At 40.5% G+C, this 27,093-nt stretch overlaps 1 long non-coding RNA gene across 6 annotated transcripts in view; it reads right to left on the bottom strand.

Annotated features, from left to right (window-relative positions):
• Nucleotides 1–27,093, bottom strand: part of LOC101676471 — a 102,505-nt gene that overhangs the window by 56,954 nt on the left and 18,458 nt on the right. For all 6 annotated transcript variants that reach the window (XR_006609041.1, XR_006609045.1, XR_006609044.1 and 3 more), the window contains exons 4-5: nucleotides 26,425–26,545; nucleotides 25,453–25,595 (exon numbers count right to left, since the gene is read on the bottom strand). This is a non-coding gene — a long non-coding RNA (uncharacterized LOC101676471). The remainder of the gene's footprint in view (nucleotides 1–25,452; nucleotides 25,596–26,424; nucleotides 26,546–27,093) is intronic.

The raw sequence follows: 27,093 nt of genomic DNA, 5'->3' as shown, positions 1-27,093 counted from the left end.
CGACTTGCCACTGAGCAGGAAGCCCGGCGTAGGCTCCTGAGATCACAACCGGAGCCGAAGGCAGATGCTTCACTGATGGAGCCACCCAGGAGCCCCAAGCATAAATTTTTTTTTTAATATATGGTCATCCTTTCTCAGTTTGTGATCCTGATCATATAGCAAGTAATATAATTTTCTGATCCATACAAGCTTTTAGAATATTTGCCTTAGCTTCCTATTTTTATATACACACATACATCATAAATTTCCATTTTTCATTTCAAGTTGAATTTTGGGGCTAAGGATATGTGATACATGGCCCAAATTAGTAAAAATCAAGAACTAAAAAACATGCTAAAGTCCAGGAAGGATAATGCTATTTGGGTTCTTATGCTCTAAACTAGTACAAAGATCAATATTTAGGCATCACAAACAGAAGGATAAAACAGTGTAACATAAAGACTGCTATCAGAAAATAGGTTATATATATCACAGATAATTTGTAACCTTTATTTTCACTGTATTAAAGTAACTTCTAGTTATTTCAAAGGCTGGCTGGTCACTATGTAGGTTGTGAAGACCCCTTCCATATCTGTCTCCTTTCAGTTACTTCTTCATGAGACAAACAGGAATGGAAGGAAAGAGGAAGTAAACCTTAACCCATCTCAGATGTCTCCTTTTAGCAGCTTTCATAGATATTAAAGTAATTTGAATGAAGGATAACTAATGCTTGAGACTTAGAAATTATCCATAGATATCAGGGCACCTGGGTGGCTCAGTGGGTTAAAGCCTCTGCCTTCTGCTCAGGTCATGATCCCGGGGTCCTGGGATCAAGCCCCGCATTGGGCTCTCTGCCCAGTGGGGAGCCTGTTTCCCTCTCTCTCTGTCTGTTGCTCTGCCTACTTGTGGTCTCTCTCTGTCAAATGAATAAATAAAATATTAAAAAAAAAAAAAGAAAGAAAGAAATTATCCATAGATGTTACTTATCCAGGTTCTCATAATGGAAAACTGCCAACTTTAAGAACAATTCAAATCAATATATTTTGTTACTGAGCCATGTGTTTCACAAACTCAGATCTCAAAGCTACAGTTCTGTTTTAGATCCAATTCAAATGTCAGCCACACAGAAATACCCCCCACCCAACGTGACATCCCAGACCCTTCATCATAAACCTATGAGAAAACAGAGGCATAAAAGACTTGCAAGATTTTCTGTACTCAGTCACTTAAATATTAATATTTAATTAATGAAAACACAACTTTTATGGTCTAAATAAATTTTTCTTAAATAATTAAAAAAAAAAAAAAGACTTTCAATCCCGCTATCTACCATCCACTTATCAGTTTGTTTTGAAAAATTCAAATGGTTCCAGTTTCAAAGTGAATCTGATGCAGTGATAGTCAGGGAAACTCACCACCAAAATGCACTCCTTCACTTTTATGCCTTAATCCGTAACTTTTCCATTTTTTCCTAACAGAATCCAAGGAAAACTCTTAGGTTTTTTTTAACACTCATCCTCCTGTAATCTCCCCTTTCCATTCTCCCCACAAGGTACCTAATAATGAATTGTGAACTTTTTTTGTTGTTATTTCCCTTTTTACGTATTTGGAGTTTTTTTTAATAGTTTTTTTTTTTAAGATTTTATTTATTTATTAGACAGACAGAGAGCACAAGTAGGCAGAGAGGCAGGCAGAGAGAGAGAGAGGTGGAAGCAGGCTCTCTGTGCAGGGGATGAGGGGCTCTCTGATGAGGGGCTCGATCCCAGGACCCTGAGATCAAGACCTGAGCCGAAGACAGAGGCTTTAACCCACTGAGCCACCCAGGTGCCCTGTTTTTGTTTTTGTTTTTAAGATTCTATTTATCTAGAGGGAGAGAGAAAGAGAGAGAGCACAAGTGGAGGGAACGGCAGGCAGAGTGAGAGGGAGAAGCAGGCTCCCCACTGAGCAGAGAGCCAGATGTGGGGCTCCATCCCAGGACTCTGGGATCATGACCTGAGCCAAAGGCAGACACTTAACCGACGGAGCCATCCAGGTGCCCCCCTTTTAAGTTTTTGAAACTTGTAGGACCTTCCCAGTTACTAATCTTTCAGCAAAGTTTACACCTTTAAAGTAAGTATATTCACCTCTGACTTGTAAAATTGTCAAGATCTGTGATAAAGTAGGCAGAGAGGCCTGACTATATGAAGCACCTATCAAGTGTTAGCTATTATTTTTACTGTTCTCCCTTATGCTCTCTATATTCAGTGTCTAACACAAAGAGGCTCAAGGAATTAATAAATGAAAGCTTCAAAAGAGTAGTATAAAACAAATAAACAAACGGGTCTTTATTTCAGAACTTCCTTCCTCATTAAGCAGGATCCTCAAGCCATCTTCTCTGAACCTTGATTGCATTGCACTTTTAGTTTGTGAAGAGGTGGCTTAAATGAGTCCATCTGAACTATTAAACTTACACCAATTGAGAAAATTCATAACCCTAGAGAGAGCTCTTACAGGCATGAACTAACATAGCAAGGATGTCCTCAAACTCCAGGGGTGTGAAGTCTTGTTTGGAAGAAAGTAGGGAGTCTCTCCCGCCTGTGGTGGAAACACCACATGGGAGGAAAATTAAAGCCTGTGTGACAAACAAACAAACAAACAAACCAAAAAATCGATTTGTAAGAGGGTCTGGAAATCCACTATTCCAAATCTTCATTTAGTTTCTAAAACATCTGGGAGCCACTGAAGACTTCAGAGAACAGTGATGTGATTGGAATACTATCATGAATAAATGTAAGAAGGTAAGCCTTGTCACTTGGAAGAGAATTGTTGGAGAAGGTAAATGATAAAATGTTCATCACTTGAACTACTACTAAAGCTGTTCACTGGTAGCTATTACATGTCTCAAATTGTTGCAGAAAGTGTAGCTTCTAAGAGGAGATGGAAAACCAAGTGTTTCATTGATAAATCAACTAAAGAATAAAGAATTTACGGAGACATAACACCCAATTGAGAATGCACCAATCTTTTGTTCTCACACAAACACACTATCTCCCAAATGCACAATTTTTTAGGTGCAAAATATTTTTTGAAAGATTTTATTTAATTGAGACAAAGGGAGAGAGCAAGAGCGAGCGAGTGTACAAGTCGAGGGGGGAGCAGAGGGAGAGGGAAGAACAGACTCCCAGCTGAGCAGGGAGCCCAACTCGGGGTTCAATCCCAGGACCCTGGGATCATGACCTGACCTGAAGGCAGACGGTTAATCGACTGAACAATCCAGTTGCCCCCAGATGTAAAATATTTAAAATTCATTTTATTTTGGGCATTTCAGGCCCTGACCTAGGACTTGGGACTGTGTGACTGACTTTTTGAGTGACCTCCAGCAAACGATGTAACTGACTTTACTCTAAATCTTGGGTACTTCAGAAACAAGCTTTGAAATCACTGGCCCATGCAAACGATTTTTAATCTTTAGAATTCTTGTTATGCTCCAAAAAGGATTTCTCTTGATTCATTCTGATTCGTTGTACAATTAAATGTTGTTTTCCCAGATCTTTGAGGGAATTTTTTTTTTGTAGATTGCAGTGCTCCAGATAATTGTATGACCATTTCTTTAAGAAACACCAATTTTTTTTAAAAGTTTCATCTGTTTTGTATAAAAACATGAGTTGCATTAACTACTTCCCTGATTTCTTTTTGTTTGTTTGCTTGTTTTCAAGATTTATTTATTTGAGAAAGAGAGCAGGAGCTTGTGAAGGGGGTGGGCAGAGGGAGAGAGAGTCCTAAGTTGACTCAGTGCTAAGCACGGAGCCCTGTGTGGGGCTCAGCTAGATCTCACAGCTCTTGAGATCTTGACCTGAGCCAAAACCAAGAGTTGGATGATTAACTGACTGTGCCACCCAGGTGCCCTGCTTCCTTAAGCAGAGTGTGCTGAATGTGATTTAATGCTTTATTGATGACTCAGAACCATAATAAACACCTTCATTATCATGGCGAGTTGAGATTCAATGATGTGTGACCCAACCACCAAAGGAAGAAAATGTAAGAAAAACCTACATGCACATACATACACATACACATATACATACACATAAGAGATTGTTTGCTTTCCAACTATACATTTCACCACTGAACAGGGTGCCCCACTTGTGGAAGAACAGTAGCAAAGTAGAGCATCTCGGGAATCCAGGATGGTGAGTGGCCTTGAAATAGGGTCAAGTCAGGGGAATGACTGAAAGAATTAGAAACTTCACATACAGAGAGAAAATTAGAAAAGATAAATATTTAAGTGTTGGTAGTGTTATGAAGATACCTTAGCTATAAATCGCAAATACCTCAATCAGAGAACCAGGACCAATGGGTAAAAATTATTACAGGGGAGCGTATTTTGGTTCAATATAAAAGGAACTCATCGGGGCACCTGGGTGGCTCAGTGGGTTAAGGCCTCTGCCTTCGGCTCAGGTCATGATCTCAGGGTCCTGGGATTGAGTCCCACATGGGGCTCTCTGCTCAGTGGGGAGCCTGCTTCCTCCTCACTCTCTGCCTGCCACTCTGCCTACTTGTGATCTCTCTCTGTCAAATAAATAAAATCTGTAAAAAACAAAAAATAAAAGGAACTCATCTTTGTAATTTGCTTTGTTTCACAATTTATATGCAAGATTCTAGTTATTTTCCAGGTAATAGAAAGATGAGCTACATAATAAGCACCGGCTTCCCAAATGAGGCAATAGCCTGCTGCCGTTAGAACACAGAATATGTGAGGTGGGAAGCAAAGGGAATGGAAAAGTAAATGGAACCAGACAATGAGGAACCTGGAAAGCTAAGTTGAGGATTCTAGATTGTTTTAAATAGGCAACTAGGGGGGCGAGGGTGGGGTGGGGGGTGGGGTCGTGGTCACCGGGGTGATTCAGTCAGTTAAGCATCAGGCTCTTGATTTAGGCTCAAGTCGTGATCTCAGGTTCATGAGACTGAGTCTGGAACTGGGCTGTACACTCAGTGGCGAGTCTGCTTCTCTCCCTCTCTCTCTCCCTTTCCCTCTGCACCTCCCCACCCCTCGTACACGCTCTTGCACATTAGTAAATAAATTTTCAAATAAATAAATAAATATGCAATTGGGAGTGATAAAGCATTTTAAAATCCTTTATAACTCAAATTTTATTTAGAAAAATAATTATAAAACAAGTTCATTATTAAAAATTCAAAGACAGCAAAATATGGTACGTAGAGAGTGAAAGCTGATCATCAAACCCAATTCCCAGGGGTACACAGAAACAATTGAGCTTGTATCTTTACTTAACCTTTTTGTGGCTCAGGTTCTTCATCTACAATAACAGATAATAATAGCACCTACTTCATAGCGGTGTTATGAGGATTAGATGAATAATAGCCAACTCCACGAAGGCAAGGATTTTGTCGAGGTCAGGGATTCCCAACCTTTGTACTACTGGCATTTCAGGCTGACTAATTTTCTGATCTGAGGAGCCGTTTTGTGTGTTGTAGGGTAAGCAGCAGCAGCCTTGGCTTCTACCCACTAGATGCCAGCAACCCCCCTATACATACATTCTCGTGACAACAAAAAATGTTCGCGGACGTAGCCAACTATCCCCTGGGGGGGTAAAATCACCCCGAGTCAAGAACCACTGGTTTCATTTACTGCTGAATGCCTATCACTTAGCACAGCATGTAACGCTTATCTCCTGAATGGAATGAATGATACATGTAAAGATCCTTGAACAGTGCAAGCACATAGGAAGGCCTCAGTTAACTGCTAGCAATGCTAGCTATTTTTATTATACCATTTTCCTGCAAGACTATGCCACATATAACTATTACAGCATAAATGAGGTCATATTATGTGTACTTCACTGCAATTTGCAACTTCTCACTAATAATACGTATCAGACACTATTTTATGTCACCGTGAACAAATATGGCTCTATCTCAGTCATTTTCTTTTTTAATTTGAATTCCAGTATAGTTAACATTGGGTGTTATATTAGTTTCAGGGGTACTTTACAGTGATTCAGCAGTTCTACATACTACTCAGTTCTCACCAAGATAAGTGTACTCGTAATTGCCTTTACTTGCTTACCTCAGTCGTTTTCAATGAAGTCATAGCATTCTCATGTATGGGATATATCCTATCTTACCAATTCACTTGTTTAATTCACTATTGATGGATATTTAGGTTAATTCCAATTCATTACTATGATAAATAATGCTACAAAGAACTTTTCCATCAAGAATTTTTAGCAATGTAATGATACAATCTGAGCTATGCAATATATTATGTTCCAATTTTAAAAGAGGTTCTGCATTTAGGATTCTCCAAAGAAACAGAAATAGAGAGAGAGAGGCAGATTTTAACAAATTGGCTCATGTCATTATGGAAAATGGCAAATCTAAAATCAACAGGGTGGGCCAGTAAGCTCCAGACCCTGAGAAGAGCCAATGTTTCAGTTCAAGTCTGAAAGTCATCTTCTGTGGAATTCCTCTTGCTCAGAGGAGGTCAGTCTTTTGCTCTAGTCTGGTCCTTCAACAGATTAGATGAGGCTCACCCACATTCTAGAGAGCAATCTATTTTACTCAAAGTCTACCACTTAAATGTTAATTCACCCACAGGGTGCCTGGGTGGCTCAGTTAAGCATGTGACTATTGGTTTTGGCTTAGGTCATTATCTCAGGGTCATGGGATCAAGCCCCACATAGGTCTCTCCCCTCAAGGCTCCCAAGGAGTCTGCTTGGGAATCTCTTTCCTTCTCTCTCTGCCCCTCCCTCTGCTTCTGCTATCTCTTTCTCTCTCTAAATTAAAAAAAAAAAAAAAAATTTAAATAAGATATTAATGCATCCAAAAACACTCTCACAGAAACATCCAGAATAATATTTGACCACATATTTAGGCACCACCGCCCAGCCAAGCCGACACACAAATTGTCGACAGATTCTTGTCAACCAGAGAGAATCTCCTAAGTGGCAACATATAAGTAGAGGTTACCTAAGAGAAAACAGCAGAGATGAACCATGAGCTGACTAGGGTGCTGGACTGGATGGCATGTATTTTCATCTGGGGTTCTGAGTCAAGACTGTGGAGATACCTTCTAGGAAGAGTAATGCATGTCTTCATGCAGTTTATGTGCCTACTATTTAGAATTCTTCTACCGGGAGCCTGGCTGGCTTAGTCGGTTGAATGTCCGTCTGTGGTAGATCCCTGATGGGGGGGGGGGCCTGGGACCGAGTTCTTCATTGGGCTCCCTTCTCAGTGGGGAGTCAGCATCTCCTTTTCCCTCTGCTCCTCCCTCCTGCTAGTGCTCTCTCATTCTCAAATAAACAGATTCTTTTAAAAAGACAAAAATAAAAAAAAGAATTCTCGGGGCGCCTGGGTGGCTCAGTGGGTTAAAGCCTCTGCCTTCAGCTCAGGTCATGATCTCAGGGTCCTGGGATCAAGCCCTGCATGGGGCTCTCTGCTCACCAAGGAGCCTGCTTCTTCCTCTCTCTCTCTCTGCCTGCCTCTCTGCCTACTTGTGCTCTCTGTCAAATAAATAAATAAAATCTTTAAAAAAAATTAGTTCAGATTCATGAAGTAAGCTTAGATGTTCAGGGAGAGGAAGAAATCCACTATTTAAAAATGTACCACTGGTTATTTTTAGCTACCACTTTTTAGCATCTAGGCATTAAACTACACTATGCTTAGGAGTTCAGGGTATTCTATAACCTGTCATCATTCTCTCACTGCAGGAGGCCCATCATTAACCTTTCCATTAATTCTATATCTTTCAGGTCTTCCTAAATCAACACCTACTCTAAATTACTACTTAAATTAAACCCTAGTTTTACATCTACATTCTGTTTTAGTCTGAAAAGCCTACAAGCTTTTCTGTCTAGTCCCCATTTCTGCCTCACTCCAGAATCTGGCTCGAAGCCTGGACTTTCTCAAATCCAATCGCTTGCAAGCAAATCCTCTATCAAACAGCTCTCTCACATGTCTGTGTATCAAAAATAGCTAATATGACTCACCAACGCATCTTACTTACTCAAACTAAAGGGCAGCTCTTGTGCCCCAGGGATGGAAGACTGGAGGAGGGAAGTGTGTGAAGAGCACCCAGTGTAGAAACAATTTTCTAATTGTTTAATTAATAATTTTCTAAACAATTTTCTAAATTTTATACTGATGTTGAATTTGTCCCTGGTATTTCCATCAGGAAACATATCTACAAGTGATTTAATGTGGAATTATTCTTTTTTTAGCTGATTTTCCTGGAGAGTTATATTTTTCTTAAACGTCTGGTTTGGCTAATATGGCGCTGGCCTGTTTATTCATGGATCACCCTGTTTAGACTAATATGAGAATAATGGCCTTGGCTTCAAAAATGGCTTTTGTCAAACTCTCTTCTGTCTTAACATTCTGAGATAACCTTGTCGTCTGTTCATTTCTTCATTCAAGAATCATTATTGAATACTTTGTATGGTGTGCAGGGATGCTATGTTCCACAACTCCAGAGAGCACCATCCTCAGACTCTCTGGAGTTGAGTTTGTGGGAAGGAATAATCAAATCCCTAGCCTAGATTAGTCTGCATTCATTGCATTATTTATTCATATAGGTTGGTCATTTGTTTTTCTGTTTGTTTTTTTAAAGATTTTATTTTATTTATTTGACAGAGATCACAAGGAGGCAGAGAGGCAAGCAGAGAGAGAGGGGAAAGCAGACTCCCCAAAGAGCAGAGAGCCCTGATGAGGGGTTCTATCCCAGGACCCTGAGACCATGACCTGAGCCGAAAGCAGAGGCTTTAACCCACTGAGCCACCCAGTTGCCTTTAGGTTGGTTATTTGTTAATGAATAGTCTAAGTTTTAGTTTTCTTGGTGCAGAAGCTCTATCCCTGATGCAAAAGTACATATAGTAATTAACATAAGCACAAAACAGGCAGAGATTTGAAACTAACTATACACTAGGCAATAAAAACGCTGACTTTCACATGAAGTTTCTATGTTATAAAGTGTTGATAACTCTGTCAACCAATGGAATAAAGTCCAGCCCTGTCCAGCTAATATAGCTGATGACGTGACCTTCATAAATGACAGCTGATGACGTGACCTTCATAATGACAAAAAATCAAGTTTGATTGTCCTTTTCATTCCTTGTATTTTTTTTTAAATCAAGTTGTAACAATAGGAAAGTTGCTTCTCTTTAATACAAACAAGCTGGGAAGGCCATACAATCTAGTCATGACAGATTTATTTGTAATCATTTGTAAAAAAAAAAAAAAAAAAATTCCTTCAGTAAGAAAACTTTTTTTCCTTATAGTAACTGACCTTTATCTTAATTCTTTTTCACCCTGTCAAACATTGCTAAGACTTAACATAACTACTTCTGTTAGTTGCATCAAAATATCTTGTGAAATAATTACCAGGTAGAAATAAATACCAGGTAGAAATAATTCTTCAAGCAGAACAATTTAAACGACTTGCCTTTTACCATCCATTAAACAGCTTTTTATGTTGGACCTACTTGTAATGTGTATTAATATCAGCTTGTAAGAGGAAACGACATTCAGCATTTTCACTGATTTATAAGAAGAAATGACTACTTCACGGAGCACCTGGGTGGCTCAGGGGGTTAAGCCACTGCCTTTGGCCTGGGTCCTGGGATCAAGCCCCACATTGGGATCTCTGGTTAGCGGGGAGCCTGCTTCCCCCACCCCCTCTGCCTACCTGTGATTTCTGTCAAATGGCTCAATGGATTAAAGCCTCTGCCTTCAGCTCAGGTCGTGATCCCAGGGTCCTGGGATCGAGCCCCACATCGGGCTCTCTGTTCAGCGGCAAGCCTGCTTCCCCCCCCCCCTCTGCCTGCCTCTCTGCCTACTTGTGATCTCTGTCTGTCAAATAAATAAATAAAATCTTTAAAAAAAAAAAAGAATAAATAAAATCTTAAAAAAAAAAAAAGAAATGACGATTTCAAATAACCTTCACTCAACACTGATGTGTACTGAGTGCTGGAAGGAGGTGAGTACAAAGATGAACAGACCTTATCTGTTCTCTCTATATGCACATTCTGGTGCCTGACACCCATGTAGGCTCAAAAGCCAATCTAACAGGGGTTATAACCACGGATTAAACAGGGAGCCTTAGGCACCTGGGTGGCTCAGCGGGTTAAGCTTCTGCCTTTGGCTCAGGTCATGATTCCAGGGTCCTGGGATCAAGTCCTGCGTTGGGCTCTCTGCTCAGCGGGGAGCCTGCTTCCCTCTCACTCTCTCTCCCTGTCTCTTCGCTTACTTGTGATCTCTCTCTATCAAATAAATAAATAAGATCTTTAAACCAAGAGCCTTGAGACTATGGGAAGATTAACTCCAAATGGGGGATTCAAACGTGTGTGCAGCAACCACGTGGGGATGTCAGAGGAAGGAGGAAACAGGAGATTAGAGAATGAAGAGGAAGTTTTGAGAAATTTAAGAATGGAAGTCTGGTTGCGGCAGTCAGCCTTAACCCATGTAAACCGTGTGTCCCCTTAGTACAGTTCCTGCGTTCTCCCTGTTTATACAGGGTACAATCTAAATTGTATGACTTAGGTCTACAAAAACCTCCCCTGACATACCTTCTGGTGCTGGTCCTCTTGCCCATTCCATTCCTGTCTGAGGACTTTACTTCCAACAGACTTTCACCCCGACCTCACAACATGCCTACCACCTTGATTGTTTCCCATAAATTCTACCACAAAGCTGGAACCCTTCCCCATTCTTCTCCAGATACGCAATTTATACACTCAGCCTTTATTCAAATTATGTGTGTTTGCATGAATTACCTTTTTTTTTTTTTTTTTTTTTTTTAACTGTAGGCCTTGTGCGTATTAAGCAGTGTGTAAGATACAAAGTTACACCAGATCAGGTCACTACTACTCAGGGAATTTATAACTCATTTAAATCCTGTCTATCCTCTGAGAAATCTTCTCTAGACCAGCCTGGCTCCTGAAATTCTGTATGTTCAGAAATGTCACTACCAGCTGCCTGGGTGGCTCAGTTGGTTAAACGTCTGCCTTGGGCTCTGGCTGTGATCCCAGGGTCCTGAGATCAAGGCCCACGTTGGGCTCCATGGCTAGCTGGGAGCCTGCTTCTCCCTCTCCTTCTGCCCTTCCCCCTGCTTGTGATCTCTCTCTGTCAAATAAATAAGTAAAATCTTAAAAAGAAAGAAATGTCAGTACCAATTACATGAATGATTTAAACTGTTTCCAACAGGACTCATTATTCTTGAAATGTTATATGAAATATTTATTATTGTTTACTTTTCATCAGTTAAATAATTTTGAACACTTTCAGAAGGAGCATCTATTTCTTTAGTAGCAATAATTAAAATATTTTCTATATTATAGTTACTTTTTAAAAAAAGATTTAATTTATTTATTTGACAGAGAGAGAGAGATCACAAGTAGGCAGAGAGGCAGAGAGAGGAGGAAGCAGGCTCCCTGCTGAGCAAAGAGCCGGATGTGGGGCTTGATCCCAGGACCCTGGGATCATGATCCTAGCTGAAGGCAGAGGCTTTAACCCACTGAGCCACCCAGGCGCCCCAAAATATTTTCTATATTATAGATGCTAGAGGTGCTCAACAAATAATTGGCACACACAAATGAGATTAATGACCACAAATATTCTATATTATAAATAGTATAAGTAAAAATCTATATATTACAAATATATAGAATAATATATATACATAAACATAATGAACCAGTTAAGATATAGTGCTTTTATCTGCATTTCTAATTTCATGAACCAGTAATTTCTTTAATGCATATATGTGTATGTATATATATGACAAAAGTCTATTTTCCTAATTAAGATTCCTTCAAAAATCCATCGTTATATAAACTATATTGTCATGAAGTTGTGTGAAAATTTGTTACTCTGCCATCAGATTTTCATAAAGCTGAAAAAGAAAAATAAATTTTCCTTAAAGTGGAAACATTATCTCAGGATAAAGAATAAGCTTTTAAATTGAATAAACATGAAAGAAATCACTACAGCTTCTTAATTACATTTATTTTGCCATTTACTTTTTAATTTTGCCATTTAAATAATGTAAGAAAACTACAGAAATTTGGAAGAAAGTAAAAGCTAGAACCAAAAAGGTCAGTATTATGGGTTGAGTGATTATTTTAATATTCCTTATAAAAATCCTATACAGTAGGTCTCAGTAAGCTCCAGTAAGACTCAGAGAAGTTAAATAACTTGCCCAAACAAGGTCCCTAAAATACAATATTTAAACCCAGGGGTTTGTGACATCAAAGTCACTGCTTTTTTTTTTTTCCTCCCCACTTCCCCAAGTAGGCTCCAAGCGCAGCACAGAGCCCAACACCGGGCTTGAATTCACAACCCTGAGATCAAGGCCTGAGCTGAGATCAAGATCCAGAAGTTAATCGACTGAGCCACCCAACTGTCCCAGAGTCCAGGCTTTCCGTCTAGTAGCAGAGCAGTACAGAGAAACTTCGAGGAAGTGGTGGCATTTTACACTGAGCCTCTAGGGAGTGCTCAGTTTCCAGGGAGAGACAGGGTGAAACACTCCTGCGTAAAGAAGAAACTGTGCTAAGACGTACTGCGGAGAATATGGTGGTTGCTGTGGTTAAGTATCCCCTCGCGGGACTGGAGGCATTCATTCCCGAACAGCTGGCAGGTTGGTGGGTGATGGTAGCAGGGGGGATTTGCTATCAGAACCCGCTCACCCAGGGGCAGCTCACACAGATAACTGCTTACTGCAGGATGAAGGCCTAAGGCCCTTGTCTCAAGGTGGGGAAATTCTAAAGGGTCACCCAGCTCCAGAACTCTGTTATAACTGCATCTCCCCCATTTTCTGCCCAATGCTATTTCCTTTGCTCCTCGATAAACTTTCTACATGCAAGTTCCCATCTCAGGTCTATTTCCCAGGAAAGTAGGTTAAGGCAGTAAGAAATAACAACCATAAACAAACACAGTATGGTATACAACAACGATAAGAGGGAGATAAAGTTGTGCTTGGAGAAAACCTTGAATTTCATGCAAAGGAATCTAGACTTTATCCTGTGGAATACTGGCTTCCAGAGTGGCTTGAAGAATACTCAGGGGAACAAGAAGAAGATATTCATTCATTTATTTACTTATCTGAGGGAGAGAGAGAGTACAAGATAGCAAGAGCAGGGTGTGGGGTAGAGGGAGAAGCAGGCTCTTGGCTGAGCAGAGCCTGATGCAGGGCCCAGACAAGGGGCTCAACCCCAGGACTCTGGGACCAAGACCTGAGACTAAGGCAGATGCTCAACTGCCTGAGCCACCCAGGCACCCCGAAGATATTTATGTGGAGGCCGAGAAAAATCAAGGCCATCACACCTCAGGTTTAGCCTTAGCGTAAGTACAGCCATCTTAGCTCCAGCAACCATCTCAGACCCCTGTGCCCAAGGGCTGAACTTTCCCCCACCCTGCTTTAGTAAGCCCCACCCCGCTTTGGTTCCTGAGACCCCCACCCTGCTTTGGTTCCAGAGACCTCCACCCTGCTTTGGTTCTAGAGACCTCCAAAGCTTGTCAAATAACCCCTCCTGTGATTGCATCGGTGCTTGTCTTCTTGATGGTCTCTCTGACCCAAAAACTCAAGCATAACATTTATTTACTGTTACTCCTATTTTTATAAATGTCTATTCTTCTCTGTTTTATGATACAGATAACATATTAGTAAAGTAGTTCAAACACAGATACTTTGGTATGTGCTCTAATTTTTTTTAAATAGATGTGTGCAATCAAAAAGTGAAACCAGTTATTAACATTGGGAATGTCAATGAAGTTTTGTTTTAGTTTTTGTTTTTTTTCAAGATTTTATTTATTTATTTGACAGGCGGAGATCACAAGTAGGCAGAGAGGCAGGCAGAGAGAGAGAGGGAGAAGCAGGCGTAGAACTGAGCAGAGAGCCCAATGCGGGGCTCGATCTCAGGACGCTGAGATCATGACCTGAGCTGAAGGCAGAGGCTTTAACTCACTGAGCCACCCAGGTGCCCCTTGTTTTTATGTTTTTTGAGTTGAATTAGAATAGTGGGTCTCAACCTTCAACCCAGCAGAATTACCTGGGAACTACTAAACAATTAACATGACCAGACTCCACCACAAACCAATTGTGTCATTCTCTGGGTACAAACAAACATCAATATTTTCCTTTGCCCTTGATGATTCTGAAAAAGGACAACTACCTCCGTGTTGACCTCAAACTCCCTAATTAAGTTTTTCCTTCCAGCTTATCTTCCAACTCAGGCAAATGACCCAATGCGCAAAGTGTCCTCTGATGGCCATCAAAGCTACCACCTTAAGCAGTAAGAACTGCCCTGAGCCAGCAAGACCCATGTGGACTGACCCCAGGACAGTGATGGATTTGGCCTTTACCACCCACCTGCATGTACCCACACATTTCCCTTATATAAACCTGGAAGTGTCCTCGGCACTTTGGAGACCATCTTTGAGATGCTAATCCACTGCCTTCCTGGTGTTGGCCTCACTGGAATAAATCTCTTTCTTGCTTCACTACCACCTGCTTCTCTGCCTTTGGATTTTGCCAGAGGCAAGTGATGGAACCTGGTCTGTTTGGGAACACGTCCCCCCCACCCCCACCCCTGCCCGGAGCCAGGTACTCCTGCACCCCTGCGTCCCAGCTACAATTCTAATGTTCTGGGGTTAAGAACCACTGAATCAGACCTACAATCAAGTTTGATCTGAATTAGCCAATAAAACATTATAGTTACAATTTCAAACTGTTAAAAATCCTAAAAAATCACCATCTAGTTACAGATGAATACAAGCTGAAGATTTAAGGAATGCTTTCACCTTAATATAAGGTCTGTATTGGAAATAAATGTAGTTATTCTCTCCACATTTTATGTTTACTTCCTTATAAAGCCCAGCAGTCCTGCGAGTGGAAAGAAATGAGTAACACCTATTAGGAGACCTTTCACGTTCAACCACTTTCTTATCTGCTAGAATAGGAGTGAGTTCTCAGCCTCTCAGCTTGTTTTCCGAGTTTACACAATAATAAAATACACACAATGACCCCTCTTACTCTTCCTTACCAGCTGATTATTTAATACTGATTAGCTTTGAAATGCAAATAGCCCTATCAAATAGCAAGCTACTCGCCCTTGCCGGGACTAAAGCCGTATTAGAGTGAAAGCTAAAACCATTTTAGGCAGACAATATAGTCCGGCCAAAGGCTCCTCAGAGATCTCCAATTTTTTCAGGATTATATTCAGGATATGAAATTCTTTGTACTGGCTAACACATAATATTTTTTCCTAAATGCATTAACCCTTTGCTGACCATTAGCTGAACTTTCAAAGCAAACCTAATGCTTTCAGTATTTGTGTTTAAGAATCTTATCTAGGTATTACGTTAGGACCACCACTTGTTTGTCCTAAACAGAGAGGAAAACTTTAAAGCTGCCCTCTACCTTTGAGATTACCTAATTCACCCTGTTCAGTTTACAGATAAGCGCTAAGGGCTAGCCTGCCTTTACTAGGTCGGTATTTGGGCCGGAGGAAACAGGGTTGGGTTGCTCAATGGTAAATTCCTGGTGGGGTGGAAACTGAGCTGGCACGGGCAGGCGGGTGTCAAACCAGTTGGAGTCCCTGGCTTGAAATTCAAGGCTCCAAAGGAAGAATGAGAGGCTGAGCAGGGCCTAAAATAGGATATCAAGACTACAGCTGATTTCTCAAAGCAGCAGGAAGGAATGAGGCTGTTGCCCGGTCTCTGGGCGGCACACGAAGAGCCCTTGACTGTCCCCACCCTGCCCCCCACAGAGTCAGGTGCTCAGGTCAGACTGGGCATTCCTCTGGGGCTACGGGTGCCAAGAAACCAGATTAACATCTCAGTGGGATAGCTTAGAAATGACATAGGCTTGAGGTAGAAATGCAATGCCTGCCACTCACTAGGGAAGCCCCATTCCAGTTCTTTCTCCTTAAAAATACCTACTATCATAGCCTTCTGCCTGGTGGTTGCCAGGGTCTGCGGGGAGGAGAGAATGGGGAGTTACTGTTTAACCGCTGCAGTTTCGGTTGGGAAAGATGAATAAGGTACAAACAGATGATAGTAATGGTTGCATGAGGAGCGCCTGGGTGGCTCAGTGGGTTAAAGTCTCTGCCTTCGGCTCAGGTCATGATCCAGGGTCCTGGGATCGAGCCCCACATCAGGGTCTCTGCTTAGCAGGGAGCCTGCTTCCCCCTCTCTCTCTGCCTGCCTCTCTGTCTACTTGTGATCTCTGTCTGTCAAATAAATAAATAAAATCTTAAAAAAAAAAAAAGTAATGGTTGCATGACACTCTGACGGTACTTGGCTGCCACCGAACTGTGCACATAAAAAATGGTTAAAATGGTAAATATTATCTATATTTTACCACAATAATAAAAAAAACCTGCCATTAGTTCTTCACTCACCAACATGTACTTTTGAATAAATTTCTTATTGTTGTTTATTTAATTTAAAAACCTCCAAGAAATTCAGGAATTCTATGTTTGAGGAAATCATTAGCAGACTGAAAATCACTTGATATAGAGAGTCAAATCGCTGAGAAAAATCTTTTTTTTTTTTTTACATTTTGTCAGAAGCAGTTGGTAAACAAAGAACAAAAGAAATGTAAATTTCAGAGAGCTAAAGTGTTCTCACAACCCTGAATAAAAATATTAGTTCCTAATATTACTTCCCCCACTCTTTCCCAAAAAAGATTTTTAAAAATAAGTAAATAAATAGCAAGGAACTGTCTTGTAAGTATTCAAAACTTGCAAAAGAAGGGGGGGGGGGGCTACTTTTTTGTATTTCTTGCTGGGTGTCATTTAATTGTCATTTTACAGCCAAGGAAACTGAGGATTAGAGAGGTTAAGTATTTTGCCCAAAGTCACACAGTTAGGAAGAACAAGGTCCAGACTAGAATCTAAAGCAATCAAACTCCAACTCCTCACTGTTACCAATTGGTTCTTCACATGCAGATGTATGTCTTGCTTCAAGCTATGTGATAATCATAAATAATGCACTAGGGATTCAGGCAAGGCAACGGGCAAGGCAACTGACGTTGAGTAATGCCCCAGACAACTGAACTAAATTGCTTCTGAATAGTGGGAGAGTCCTCATGAAGCACTCCATCTGGAACCTCCCTCTAAAAGCAGGCCATGAATAAAACCCTCCCACCACAGCAGTGGAAGCAAAGGAAACCATGTGCAGAGAGCAAGAGACTCACTACATACACAGAGCTGGCTGGAGCAAATAGAAACAAGTATCAAGAACAATCAGCACGTCCTGGGTGTAAACTGAGTGTTTCAGCTTGAACCTTGAACAGCTGTACACAGACAGCATTTATACAGTTTCTATTTCCTGCCCCCAGCCCCGTTCCAGGAAGTTCCCAGCCTGGCGTGAAACTATGATACAACCCAGGGTGAAGACTGGTATGAGAGTTTCAAAAGGACCAGCAGGTGGATGAGAGCCAGATAGAGAGAGCAAGTAGAGAGCTGCTTATCTTACTTTCAGCTAAAGGCTTTTCCAACACCCTACTGCAGAAGGGTTGAGTCAACCCTTTGTGACTAGACATAGTCTAATAACTTCATTCCGCATATATTTACAATTAGGTGAGCCAGGCTTCGGGTAGAACTATGGGCAACAGCAGCCATAAATTTATATTTCCCCAGATCTGCTTTTATTTCTTTGGGAAGTCCAGTTTTCTCATATCCTCCAGAATTCGTCTATGGGAGAGACTATTCTTCCATAAGCAATTGGTCAAGTTCTTGGGACCCTGTTTCTCCTCTCCTTCTCCACTTTACTGCCCGTATTAGACAGGACTCTGGTCACTCCCCATCTGCTGAATGGCAGCAGTGATGCCGGTGTTTGCTGAAGGTGCTGTCATTGCTACTGAGTGTGCAGCTGAGGGCCCGACATCTGGATGTAGAAGACAACATTTTGCTTTGCCCGATCTATGAAGTCAGAGGGCCTGGCTTCAAATTCAACTCTGCCACTTATCAGGCATATTAATATGAATGGGTGTCTGTGCATTTAACAAATGGGAATTTTAACAGCCCTTACCTGATTGAATTGTGATGTGATGCACATAAAGCCTTTAGTTAACATTACTGAGTGCTTATTAGAAACTGTCTCAGTCTGTTCAGGCTGCTGCTCTAACAGAACATCATCGATGGGGTGGCTTATAAACAACACAAAATTACTTCTCACAGTTCTTGGGGCTGGGAAGCCCAAGATCAAGGTGCTGGCAGATTCAGGATCTAGTGAGAGCCTGTTTCCTGCTTCATAGAATGCCATCCTCTCATTGTGCCCTCGCGAGCTGGAAAGGGCAAGCGAGCTCTCTGGGGTCTCTTTTAGAAAGGCATTAGTCCTATTTCGTGAGAGGCTCTGCTCTGATGACCTAATCTCCTCCAAAACGACCCGCTTTCCTGTACCATCACGTTGGGGTTTAGGATGTCAACAAAGGAATTTTGAGAGGACAGAAGCATTCAGTCTATAGCTTGAGCTAAACAAGGTACTAAGATTGTTTTTACTGGTAAGAAGCAAGGGGAAAATGCTGCTTTCTGCACTCCATACAGTAAGTAGCTCTGCCCCCTTTTTACCTTCATCTTGAAGAAGAGAACCCAAAAATGAAAGAAAAGTTTTATTCAAAGATCTGATTTAAAAAATATCCCTGAACTGAAACAAAAACTGAATCTCCAGGAAAAAGAAAAAAATCACCTCTAAGAAAATCCGATATAGAACATTCAACTCCCAAACTAAAGAGCTTCAAAAATAAAGATTTTTTTCTAGCCATCTAGGTTTTATAGGTAAACTACTAGCAAGGGAAGGAATTCAGGCTGCTTTCTAACTTCTCTATGGTAATAATACTCAACACCAGAAGGAAAAGAACAGTATTAGCCAGCTTCCAAGATGATCTTGCATGATCCCCATCTCCTGGTGTGCAAACTCTTGTGTAGTCCACTCTCTCACCTTAGCAGGGTTGGACTGTGTGACCAATAGAATCCTGCAGAGTTAGTGGTATGTCACTTCAAAGACTGGGTTATAAAAAGGCACTACGGCTTCAGTCCTGGTTGTACTCTCACCTTCTCTTGGGTAGCGCATTCTGGGGTAGGTTATGCAAAGGTGAAGGCACAGAGGAACTGATGTCGAGTGCTACCAGTCAGGGAACAACCATATGAGAGAGCCATCTTGGAAGTAGATGTAGGGCCTGTGAACCCTTGAGATGACGCAGCTTGAACATATTATCAGGAGCCATAACGACCCAGCCAAGCCACTCTCGGATTCCTGACACTCAGAGACTGCACACCACAACAAAGGTGTGTTGTAAATAGCTCAAATTTTGAGTGACTTGTTACACAGCCACAGATCATTAAAACAATCCCCAAAAAGAGAAGTAAAGTGTGACCCAAGAATAATCGATTCAGAGAAGACAGTATTCAAAAATAGAAGTATCAGAGGGGGGCCTGGCTGGCTTAATCCGTGGAGCAGGCGACCCTTGATCTCGGGGTTGTGAGTTTGAGCCCCACTTGGGTATAGAGATTACTGAAAAATAAAGTCTTAAAATTTTTTTGAATTAAAAACAAGGAACAAAGTAACAGGTAGATATTGTCGTAAGTCAAAAACATTAGGCAACACAACACCCGTTAAAACAACTACTTGGTAAGAAAAGTTAGCCAATTATGAGAGCAAGGAGCTCAGAAACAAGAGAAACTGGTGAAGAAAATGACAGTGAGAACTGGCTCTGTTAAAATGGAGAAATGACACTAAGTCACTATGGAAATTTTGCTAGACTGGACAATAAACGTTAAAAATCATGAAATGTATAACTATGATAATAATAGCCTAAATAAACAACACTGGGAGGATTCACAGGAGTGCTAAGGTTTTTGATCTTCTCTGAGCAAGATGCTAATTACTGTCAGCTAAAATATAAAGATTTTATTAAAAAATAAGCACAATTCCAACCTCGTTATATTTTTCGTAAGTCCTTTTCATAAGTCTTTTAAAAATATTACCTCTCTAAGTACCTGGGTGGCTCAGTTGGTTAAGTGTCTGCCTTCAGCTCAGCTCCTGATCCCAGGGTCCTGCGATTGAGCCCCTGCTCCAGCTTCCTGCTCAGTGGGGAGCCTGCTTCTCCCTCTCCCTCTGCCCAGCTTGTGCTCTTTCTCTTGCTCCATCTCAAATCAATAAACAAAATCTTAAAAAAGAAAAATATTATCTCTTGTTGTGAAGAGCTATGTCCTGATGCCCAATTTCAACAATTCCTTTAGTTTCACTTGTTTCGTTTTTTTATATTGCATACCTGAAGTAAATGCTGCTTAGAAATGGGACTTAACATTATCTCTCTTCTTTCGCTGAAAAACATCGTACTAGTTCACCTACTGTGAACTTCTGGTTCAGGACAGAAGTTGCACGGCCAACTTCTCCCAGTCCTGCTTCCCCTTTTGACTGAGGGTCAAGCCAGAGTCTAGCTCCCACAGTCTCATTTCAGGGGCCCCGCTGCATCACTGGCACCTGGGCCTCAGATGGTACTACCCAGTCCAAATCTATGAATCTACCTGAAACCATCCTTGGGTACAAAACTTGGGGGCAAGGATTAGGGCAATTTGTCTCCCTTTTCGGAAGACCTCTGGGCTCCTGATGTAAATGTTTTCCTTCTACTTCTCAGTTCAAGAGCCGGCTTTAAACTAAATGCACCTCTTTTTACCTTTCTCCTATAGTCAGTCCATGCCTTCTAGGATACACAAGGTATAATGATCTGTTCAAAGATGGTCTTCCATCTTTATCCATACAAAGACAGAATGGCAACATCTTTTGCATAAAAAGAGGAAAGAAATATTCATGTAATCCTCCCATGGCATAAATTTGACAGATTGTCCTATTAGACAAATCAATAAAAGCTTATATTTATATACTTGTAATTCAGCGGAATGCAGTCAAACACTTTAAACAGCACTGAGAATTATCATAGTAATGTGATACGCTAGCAATCTAATACATTTTAACTAGTGGTGTTTCAGGAGAATATGTATCTCTATTGTTTGTCAAGAGTATTCCCTTGGTAGTTTAATAGTGGTAATTCTTGATTAATCCTGGTGTTACATGTTGAACACTTGTCATAATGTCACCACAGAAAGGCAACCATAATGTGTACATCTTTCCAGAGGAGGATAAAATTTCTTCATGCTTTTAAAACTTTTAAATTATTATTATTTTTTAAGATTTTATTTATTCATTTGCGAGAAAGAGAGCACAAGCAAGGGGAGAGGCAGAGGGAGAGGAAGAAGCAGACTCTCTGCGGAGCTGGGAGCCTAACATGGGGCTCCGATCCCAGGATCTGGAAATCATGACCTGATCGAAGGCAGACGCTTAACTATCTGAGCCACCCAGGTGCCCCATCTTCACACTTTTAGGGAAGATAAAATGAGTCTGTATTTTTATTTCTTTTATATGCAGATAGCATATGTAAAGAGGACATTTTTACTGCTTAGGATACAGACTCTATGCAATCACACTGTAGAAAACTTTAAAAAAAAGCCTTTATTATTTTTATTACCTCTATTTTGTCTGATTAGAGAATTAATATTCACTACAGAAAACTTGGAATATATAGAAAAGCATAAAGAGAAAAACTAATAACCCATACTTCTTCAGCCAGATTTAAGCCTGTTCACATTTTTTTAACTTTATTTATTTATTTTTTTAGTAATCTCTACACCCATCATGGAGCTTGAACTTATGACCCCAAAATCAGAAGTTGCAGGCTTTTCTGACTGAGCCAACCAGGCACCCCAAACCTGTTAATATTTTAATGTAAGATCTATCAGTATTTTTAAAAAATATATGTATATACCATTTATTTCAAAACCTGAATTCTTTGCACACATTTAATTTTATATTTTGATGTCTTCACATACCATACTGTAATTTTTTTCATCCTATTCAGTATTCTTCTGTGATGTTTTTTAATGGCTGGAGAACCTATACTCTGTTTAACCAAACTCCTATTTCAGATATTTTAAGTTATTTTTTGTGTTTTACTATTATTTACTTCAAGCAATTTCTAGAAGTAGAATTTTATGGCAAAAGTATCTAGGGGCGCCTGGGTGGCTCAGTGGGTTAAAGCCTCTGCCTTTAGCTCAGTTCATGATCCCAGTGTCCTAGGATCAAGCCCCGCATTGGGCTCTCTGCTCAGCGGGGAGCCTGCTTCCTCCTCTCTCTCTGCCTGCCTCTCTGCCTACTTGTGATCCATCTGTCAAATAAATAAACAAAATCTTAAAAAAAAAGAAAGTGTCTATACATGCTGCAGGCTCATGGTACCTACCTACTGCAAACTGCACACAGCCTCTGTCCCTTCCCCTACCCCACAGTAACACTAAACTTCACTCGTGCACTCACTAGAAATGTATGCAAAGGCCTATTTCCAGCACCTTTTTATCATGGGGTGTGATGTTTTTAGTATAGCCATTTTCTTTAATTCCCAGTGAAGGATATTTTTTTCCCCTCATATTGCATTGCCTCCTGTGTACTTTATTTTATAACTAGGGTATTCAAATTCCTTAAAGATTTTTTCTTTGAAAACAATTAAATATTAAGGTAATTAGCCTTGTCATGTATTTGCAAACATTCTTCCAGTTTATCATTTTCCCTTTTAATTCTGTTTGACATATTTTGACATACAGATGTTTTAAATTATTTATGTTGTCAATCTTATCAATCATTTCCCTTATGCTTTCTTCCTTTGCTTTTATATAATTACACAGGAGTGTTCACTCAGTGAAAATTCATCCAGCATACTTATGATTTGCATACTTTTTTTGTATGCATATTTCAATAAAATTTATCAAAAATAAGTCAAAAGTAAAGGTCTTTGAATTGGATTAAATTTCTAGCCCCTAAATATGTATAGGCACATGTACACACACATACACACACATATATATTCCTTTAGTTATTTTATTCATTTTTAAAAATTCTTTAATCCATTTGGGTATGTTGTTATAAGTGAACAAAATATATTATTCCAAACTGTCAGCTAGTTTTAGCAAAATAAAGTTCCTCTGACTATGGATAGATTAATACCTTTTGCCCCCCCAAAACTCAGCATCAACATTTGCAAAATGAGTAAGATGGACTGAGCTCTTTGCTTCTCTCTGTGTCTACCTCTGATGAAGTTATATAAATGTTAAATAATAATCAATAGTGACTTAAAGCCATTAAGGGGGGAGAACACTGCATCTAAATATACCAACCGGGCACTTCATCTAACAAGTCCGGGCAGACATGAATAAACAACCTATTAATGGCAACTGTGTTCATACAAGCAAAGTTCAACATATTAAAAAAAAAAAAAAAGATGATGAAAATGAAGTACAAAAGCTGTTTCTTCCAGACTTGTAAATAGTCTGGAGAAGAAATTACCAGAAGCAGCAAATCTAGCCATATCCAGAGCTGAGCGCCCTCTTCCACCTTCTGTAATGGGAGATCCATTTGGCCCCATTGTTCCTGCACATCCATATAACCCTCCATCACCTCCTGATATTGATCTTGAAAGCTTTACAGACATTGACCTAGTTAGGTACAGACTCAAAATTGAATTACCATTTTCATGTTCATAAAAGTCAATTATCATTTGCCCCTGAGCTCTTCAGGAATTGACACATTCAGTGAGTAAATTTTGGTATTGAAGAATTTTTCTTTTTTTAAGGATTCTAATACCAGAAACTGGACCTAGTTGGGTTAGCATAGTAACAAACAAAAGCTAATTCTATTCATTATTACTGAATCACCATTCTTTCTAATGGTTCTCATAGTCTCCTCTTTGGAGAAGCATATGTTGCCATCTCCTAGCCTAGCAACTATATTCTAGAATCTTTAGCTCTTGCTGTCACTGTCATGACCCCCTACTGCCAACTAGAGTAGGAAATTCGTGGAGGCACCTATGTTTCCTCACGATTATGAGGCCCACCACCCACCACAGTAACCTGAGGTACTCTCTTAATTCTTTGGTCTTTAGAACACAGGGTTTCATAAAATCAGAATATATCCCCTGTGATTCAACATCCAAGTGCTCCTGGAATTCTGGATATTAATGTTCATTAAAGGCTCATAACAGCTATTAACATTATTGACAAGAAAACCCATGTGCATTGCTAAGGGCAGGGGTCAGTAATGAGTCGTACTTTGTTACTTACTATCAGGCACAGACTGCCATTATCAATTAATATTTGTTTTCTGTCTCTTTAATCTCAGGACATTTGCCTGGGGCACCTGGGTGGCTCAGTTGGTTAAGCGCCAACTCTTGATTTCAGTTCAGGTCATGATCTCAAGGTCATGAGACTGAGCCCCATGTCCTGGCTCTGTGCTCAGCAAGGAGTCGACTTGAGATTCACTCCCTTTGTCACTCCTCCTGCTTGAGCTCTCTTTCTCAAATAAATAAAATAATCTTCAAAAAAAATTCTAGGGGTGCCTGGGTGGCTCAGTGGGTTAAAGACTCTGCCTTCAGCTCAGTCATGATCCCAGGGACCTGGGATTGAGCCCCACCTCGGGCTCTCTGCTCAGCGGGGAGCCTGCTTCCCCACACCCACCCCCACCACCTGCCTCTCTGCCTACTTGTGATCTCTGTCTGTCAAATAAATAAATAAAATCTTAAAAAAAAATTCTAGTATGCCTGGTTTGTACGTCTGCTTGTACCTCATTTTGAGTAAGGGAAGTCAGGAGTGAAAAAATGAAAACTGCCTTCCACCTTAATACTGACCATTCAAACACAGTCATGCCATTTTGACTGTGTTACACTCCAGATATCTTATAATGAATTTTATTTTCTACTAAATCAAGGCCTGATTTACTCCAAGGCTAAATCTTCTCCAGGAGCACAGAAACCTGTCTTCTTGCCTGAAAACTATAATGGCATCTATCACACATTCATTAGAAAAAAAGAGAGTATTTAAAATCTATTAATTTTTGAATAGGTAATACATTCATATAGCATGACTTTTGAAAGACATAAAAGGATATAGAGTAAAAACTTAGTTTTCCTCCTATTTTCTCTTAGCCACCCAAAAATCCTCCTCAGAAGGAATAACTATTATTGGTTTTTTTATTTATCTTTCCAGGAATAATGATCATATGCATACACACATATATTTCACACAAATGGTGGTATATGCTAGATACAGTTTTATATCTTTTCTTCAATTAACAAAATATCCTTGATACAGTTATTTAATGAAGAACAAAATATTAGGGCAACCTGGGTGGCTCAGTCAGTTAAGTGTCTGCCTTCGGCTTAGGTCATGATCGCAGGGTCCTGGGACTGAGCCTCCCATAGGGGCTCTCTGCTCAGCAGGGAACCTGCTTCTCCCTCTCTCACTCCCCCTGCTTGTGTTCCCTTTATTGCTGTGCCTCTCTCTGTCAAATAAATAAATAGAATATAAATAAATAAATAGAATATAAATAAACAAATAAAACTGTGATTGCTAAAATCCACATGTAGAAAGCACCTACCAAAATTAAGCAGACCCAAAGGAGTTGACTCATACTGTGGTCATCTGAACCTCCGGATTCAATTATGGGGCAGAACTAAGGACAGGCAAGTGAGGCACTCATCTCAGGAACAAAATTTAAAGAGATGTGAAAAAAAGAAAAACCTGTCATTTAAAAAAAAAAGTATTTTAAAACACATTTTTTTAAAATCAAAATTAATATAAAAAAACCCATGATCAAAAAAAATATTGACTTTTAAAATAAAAATAGGATCCTGCTGTGCACTTACATCACCTACCTCACTTGCCCCCCTTTAATCCCAGCTCTGAGACACCTTGGTTATGAGAGCAGATAAATTCTATAAATTTTTTCTTTTCCCATCCAGGTAAATTTTAGGTCTGTCATTTCCAACCGAGAGAGCTCTATCTACTACACTACTTCACAACATCATCACAGCAGCGCATGATTTAATGCATGTATAGCACTTAGCAAGAACTTGATGCACATGTAAATATTGGTTGTTTAGGCTGCTGTTATTCTCACTGAAATGTCACCACCCCTCCCCTACAACTTTGAAATATTCCAAACTCCCACACAAATTTTTGCAGATATCTTCAAAATTATAAAAACAGTCCTATCTCCATGAGTCCCGGGGAACAACCCCAGGTGTTGGGCTCTGAATCCCCCACAACATGGGTTCCCAGGTCAAGCTGCCCACTAGCTGCTCTCGGCAGATGATCAAGTATGGCAGGGAAACAAAGGCAGGCTCGTTCGTCACTAGTGACTTTGGCTTGAGGACTCCTCATTGGAGTCCTTGCCTGAAACATTTAGAACTGCTCTGCAGTCTAAGCCTCTTCCCAGCCTCCATTCCTTCCTTTCCTCTCTCCTTCACAGGTGTAAGAAGGGTGTTGTGACCTGAAGCTCTCTCAGCAACTCTATTCCCTCTCTCTCCATTTATCCCCAAAGGCATTTCCCCCAGGAAATTTCATGTACTTCTAATCCTGTCTTGACATCGGCTTCTTGAAGGACCTGAACTAACACAGGTCATAATCATCTTTTCGTTCCTGTGCGCACTTCTCTCCCAAAATGACTCAGACCATGTAGAACTACCAGCCTGTTAAAAAAAAAATACAGACACAGAGAGACAGACAGACACACACACAGAACCCAAGACCAAAACTTCTTGGGCAGCAAGTTAGTCTTACAGACTTGGCAGTATTCCTTAGGGGAAGCTGGGCTGTGGTGAAAATCACCAGAACCACAAGCCTGGCCAATAGGCAAGAAGCTCAATCATGGACAACAGTTTCTCCTCTTCACCCACCTCCCCACTTTTTTTTTGGGGGGGGGCATCATTTATTTATTTAAATTACTTAAGAAATAGAAATGATCCCAGTATTTTCTTGCTTTATTTTCTGAAACACCTATATTCTTGCCACTCCAAAATTGGAGTTTTGGGCACAAAAACCACAGTTCTCCTTCCCCACTATTCCCCACTATTCCCAGTGATTCAGGCAACCACATAAGAACCATGTAAATAGGGGCGCCTGGGTGGCTCAGTGGGTTAAAGCCTCTGCCTTCAGCTCGGGTCATGATCTCAGGGTCCTGGGATCGAGCCCCGCATCCGGCTCTTTGCTCAGCGGGGAGCCTGCTTCCTCCTCTCTC

The sequence above is a fragment of the Mustela putorius genome, unplaced genomic scaffold (assembly GCF_011764305.1).
Source record: "Mustela putorius furo isolate JIRA1106 unplaced genomic scaffold, ASM1176430v1.1 tig00003834_pilon_pilon_pilon, whole genome shotgun sequence".
In the NCBI taxonomy this organism is placed as follows: domain Eukaryota; kingdom Metazoa; phylum Chordata; class Mammalia; order Carnivora; family Mustelidae; genus Mustela; species Mustela putorius.
This window is presented reverse-complemented; position numbering and strand designations above follow the sequence as displayed.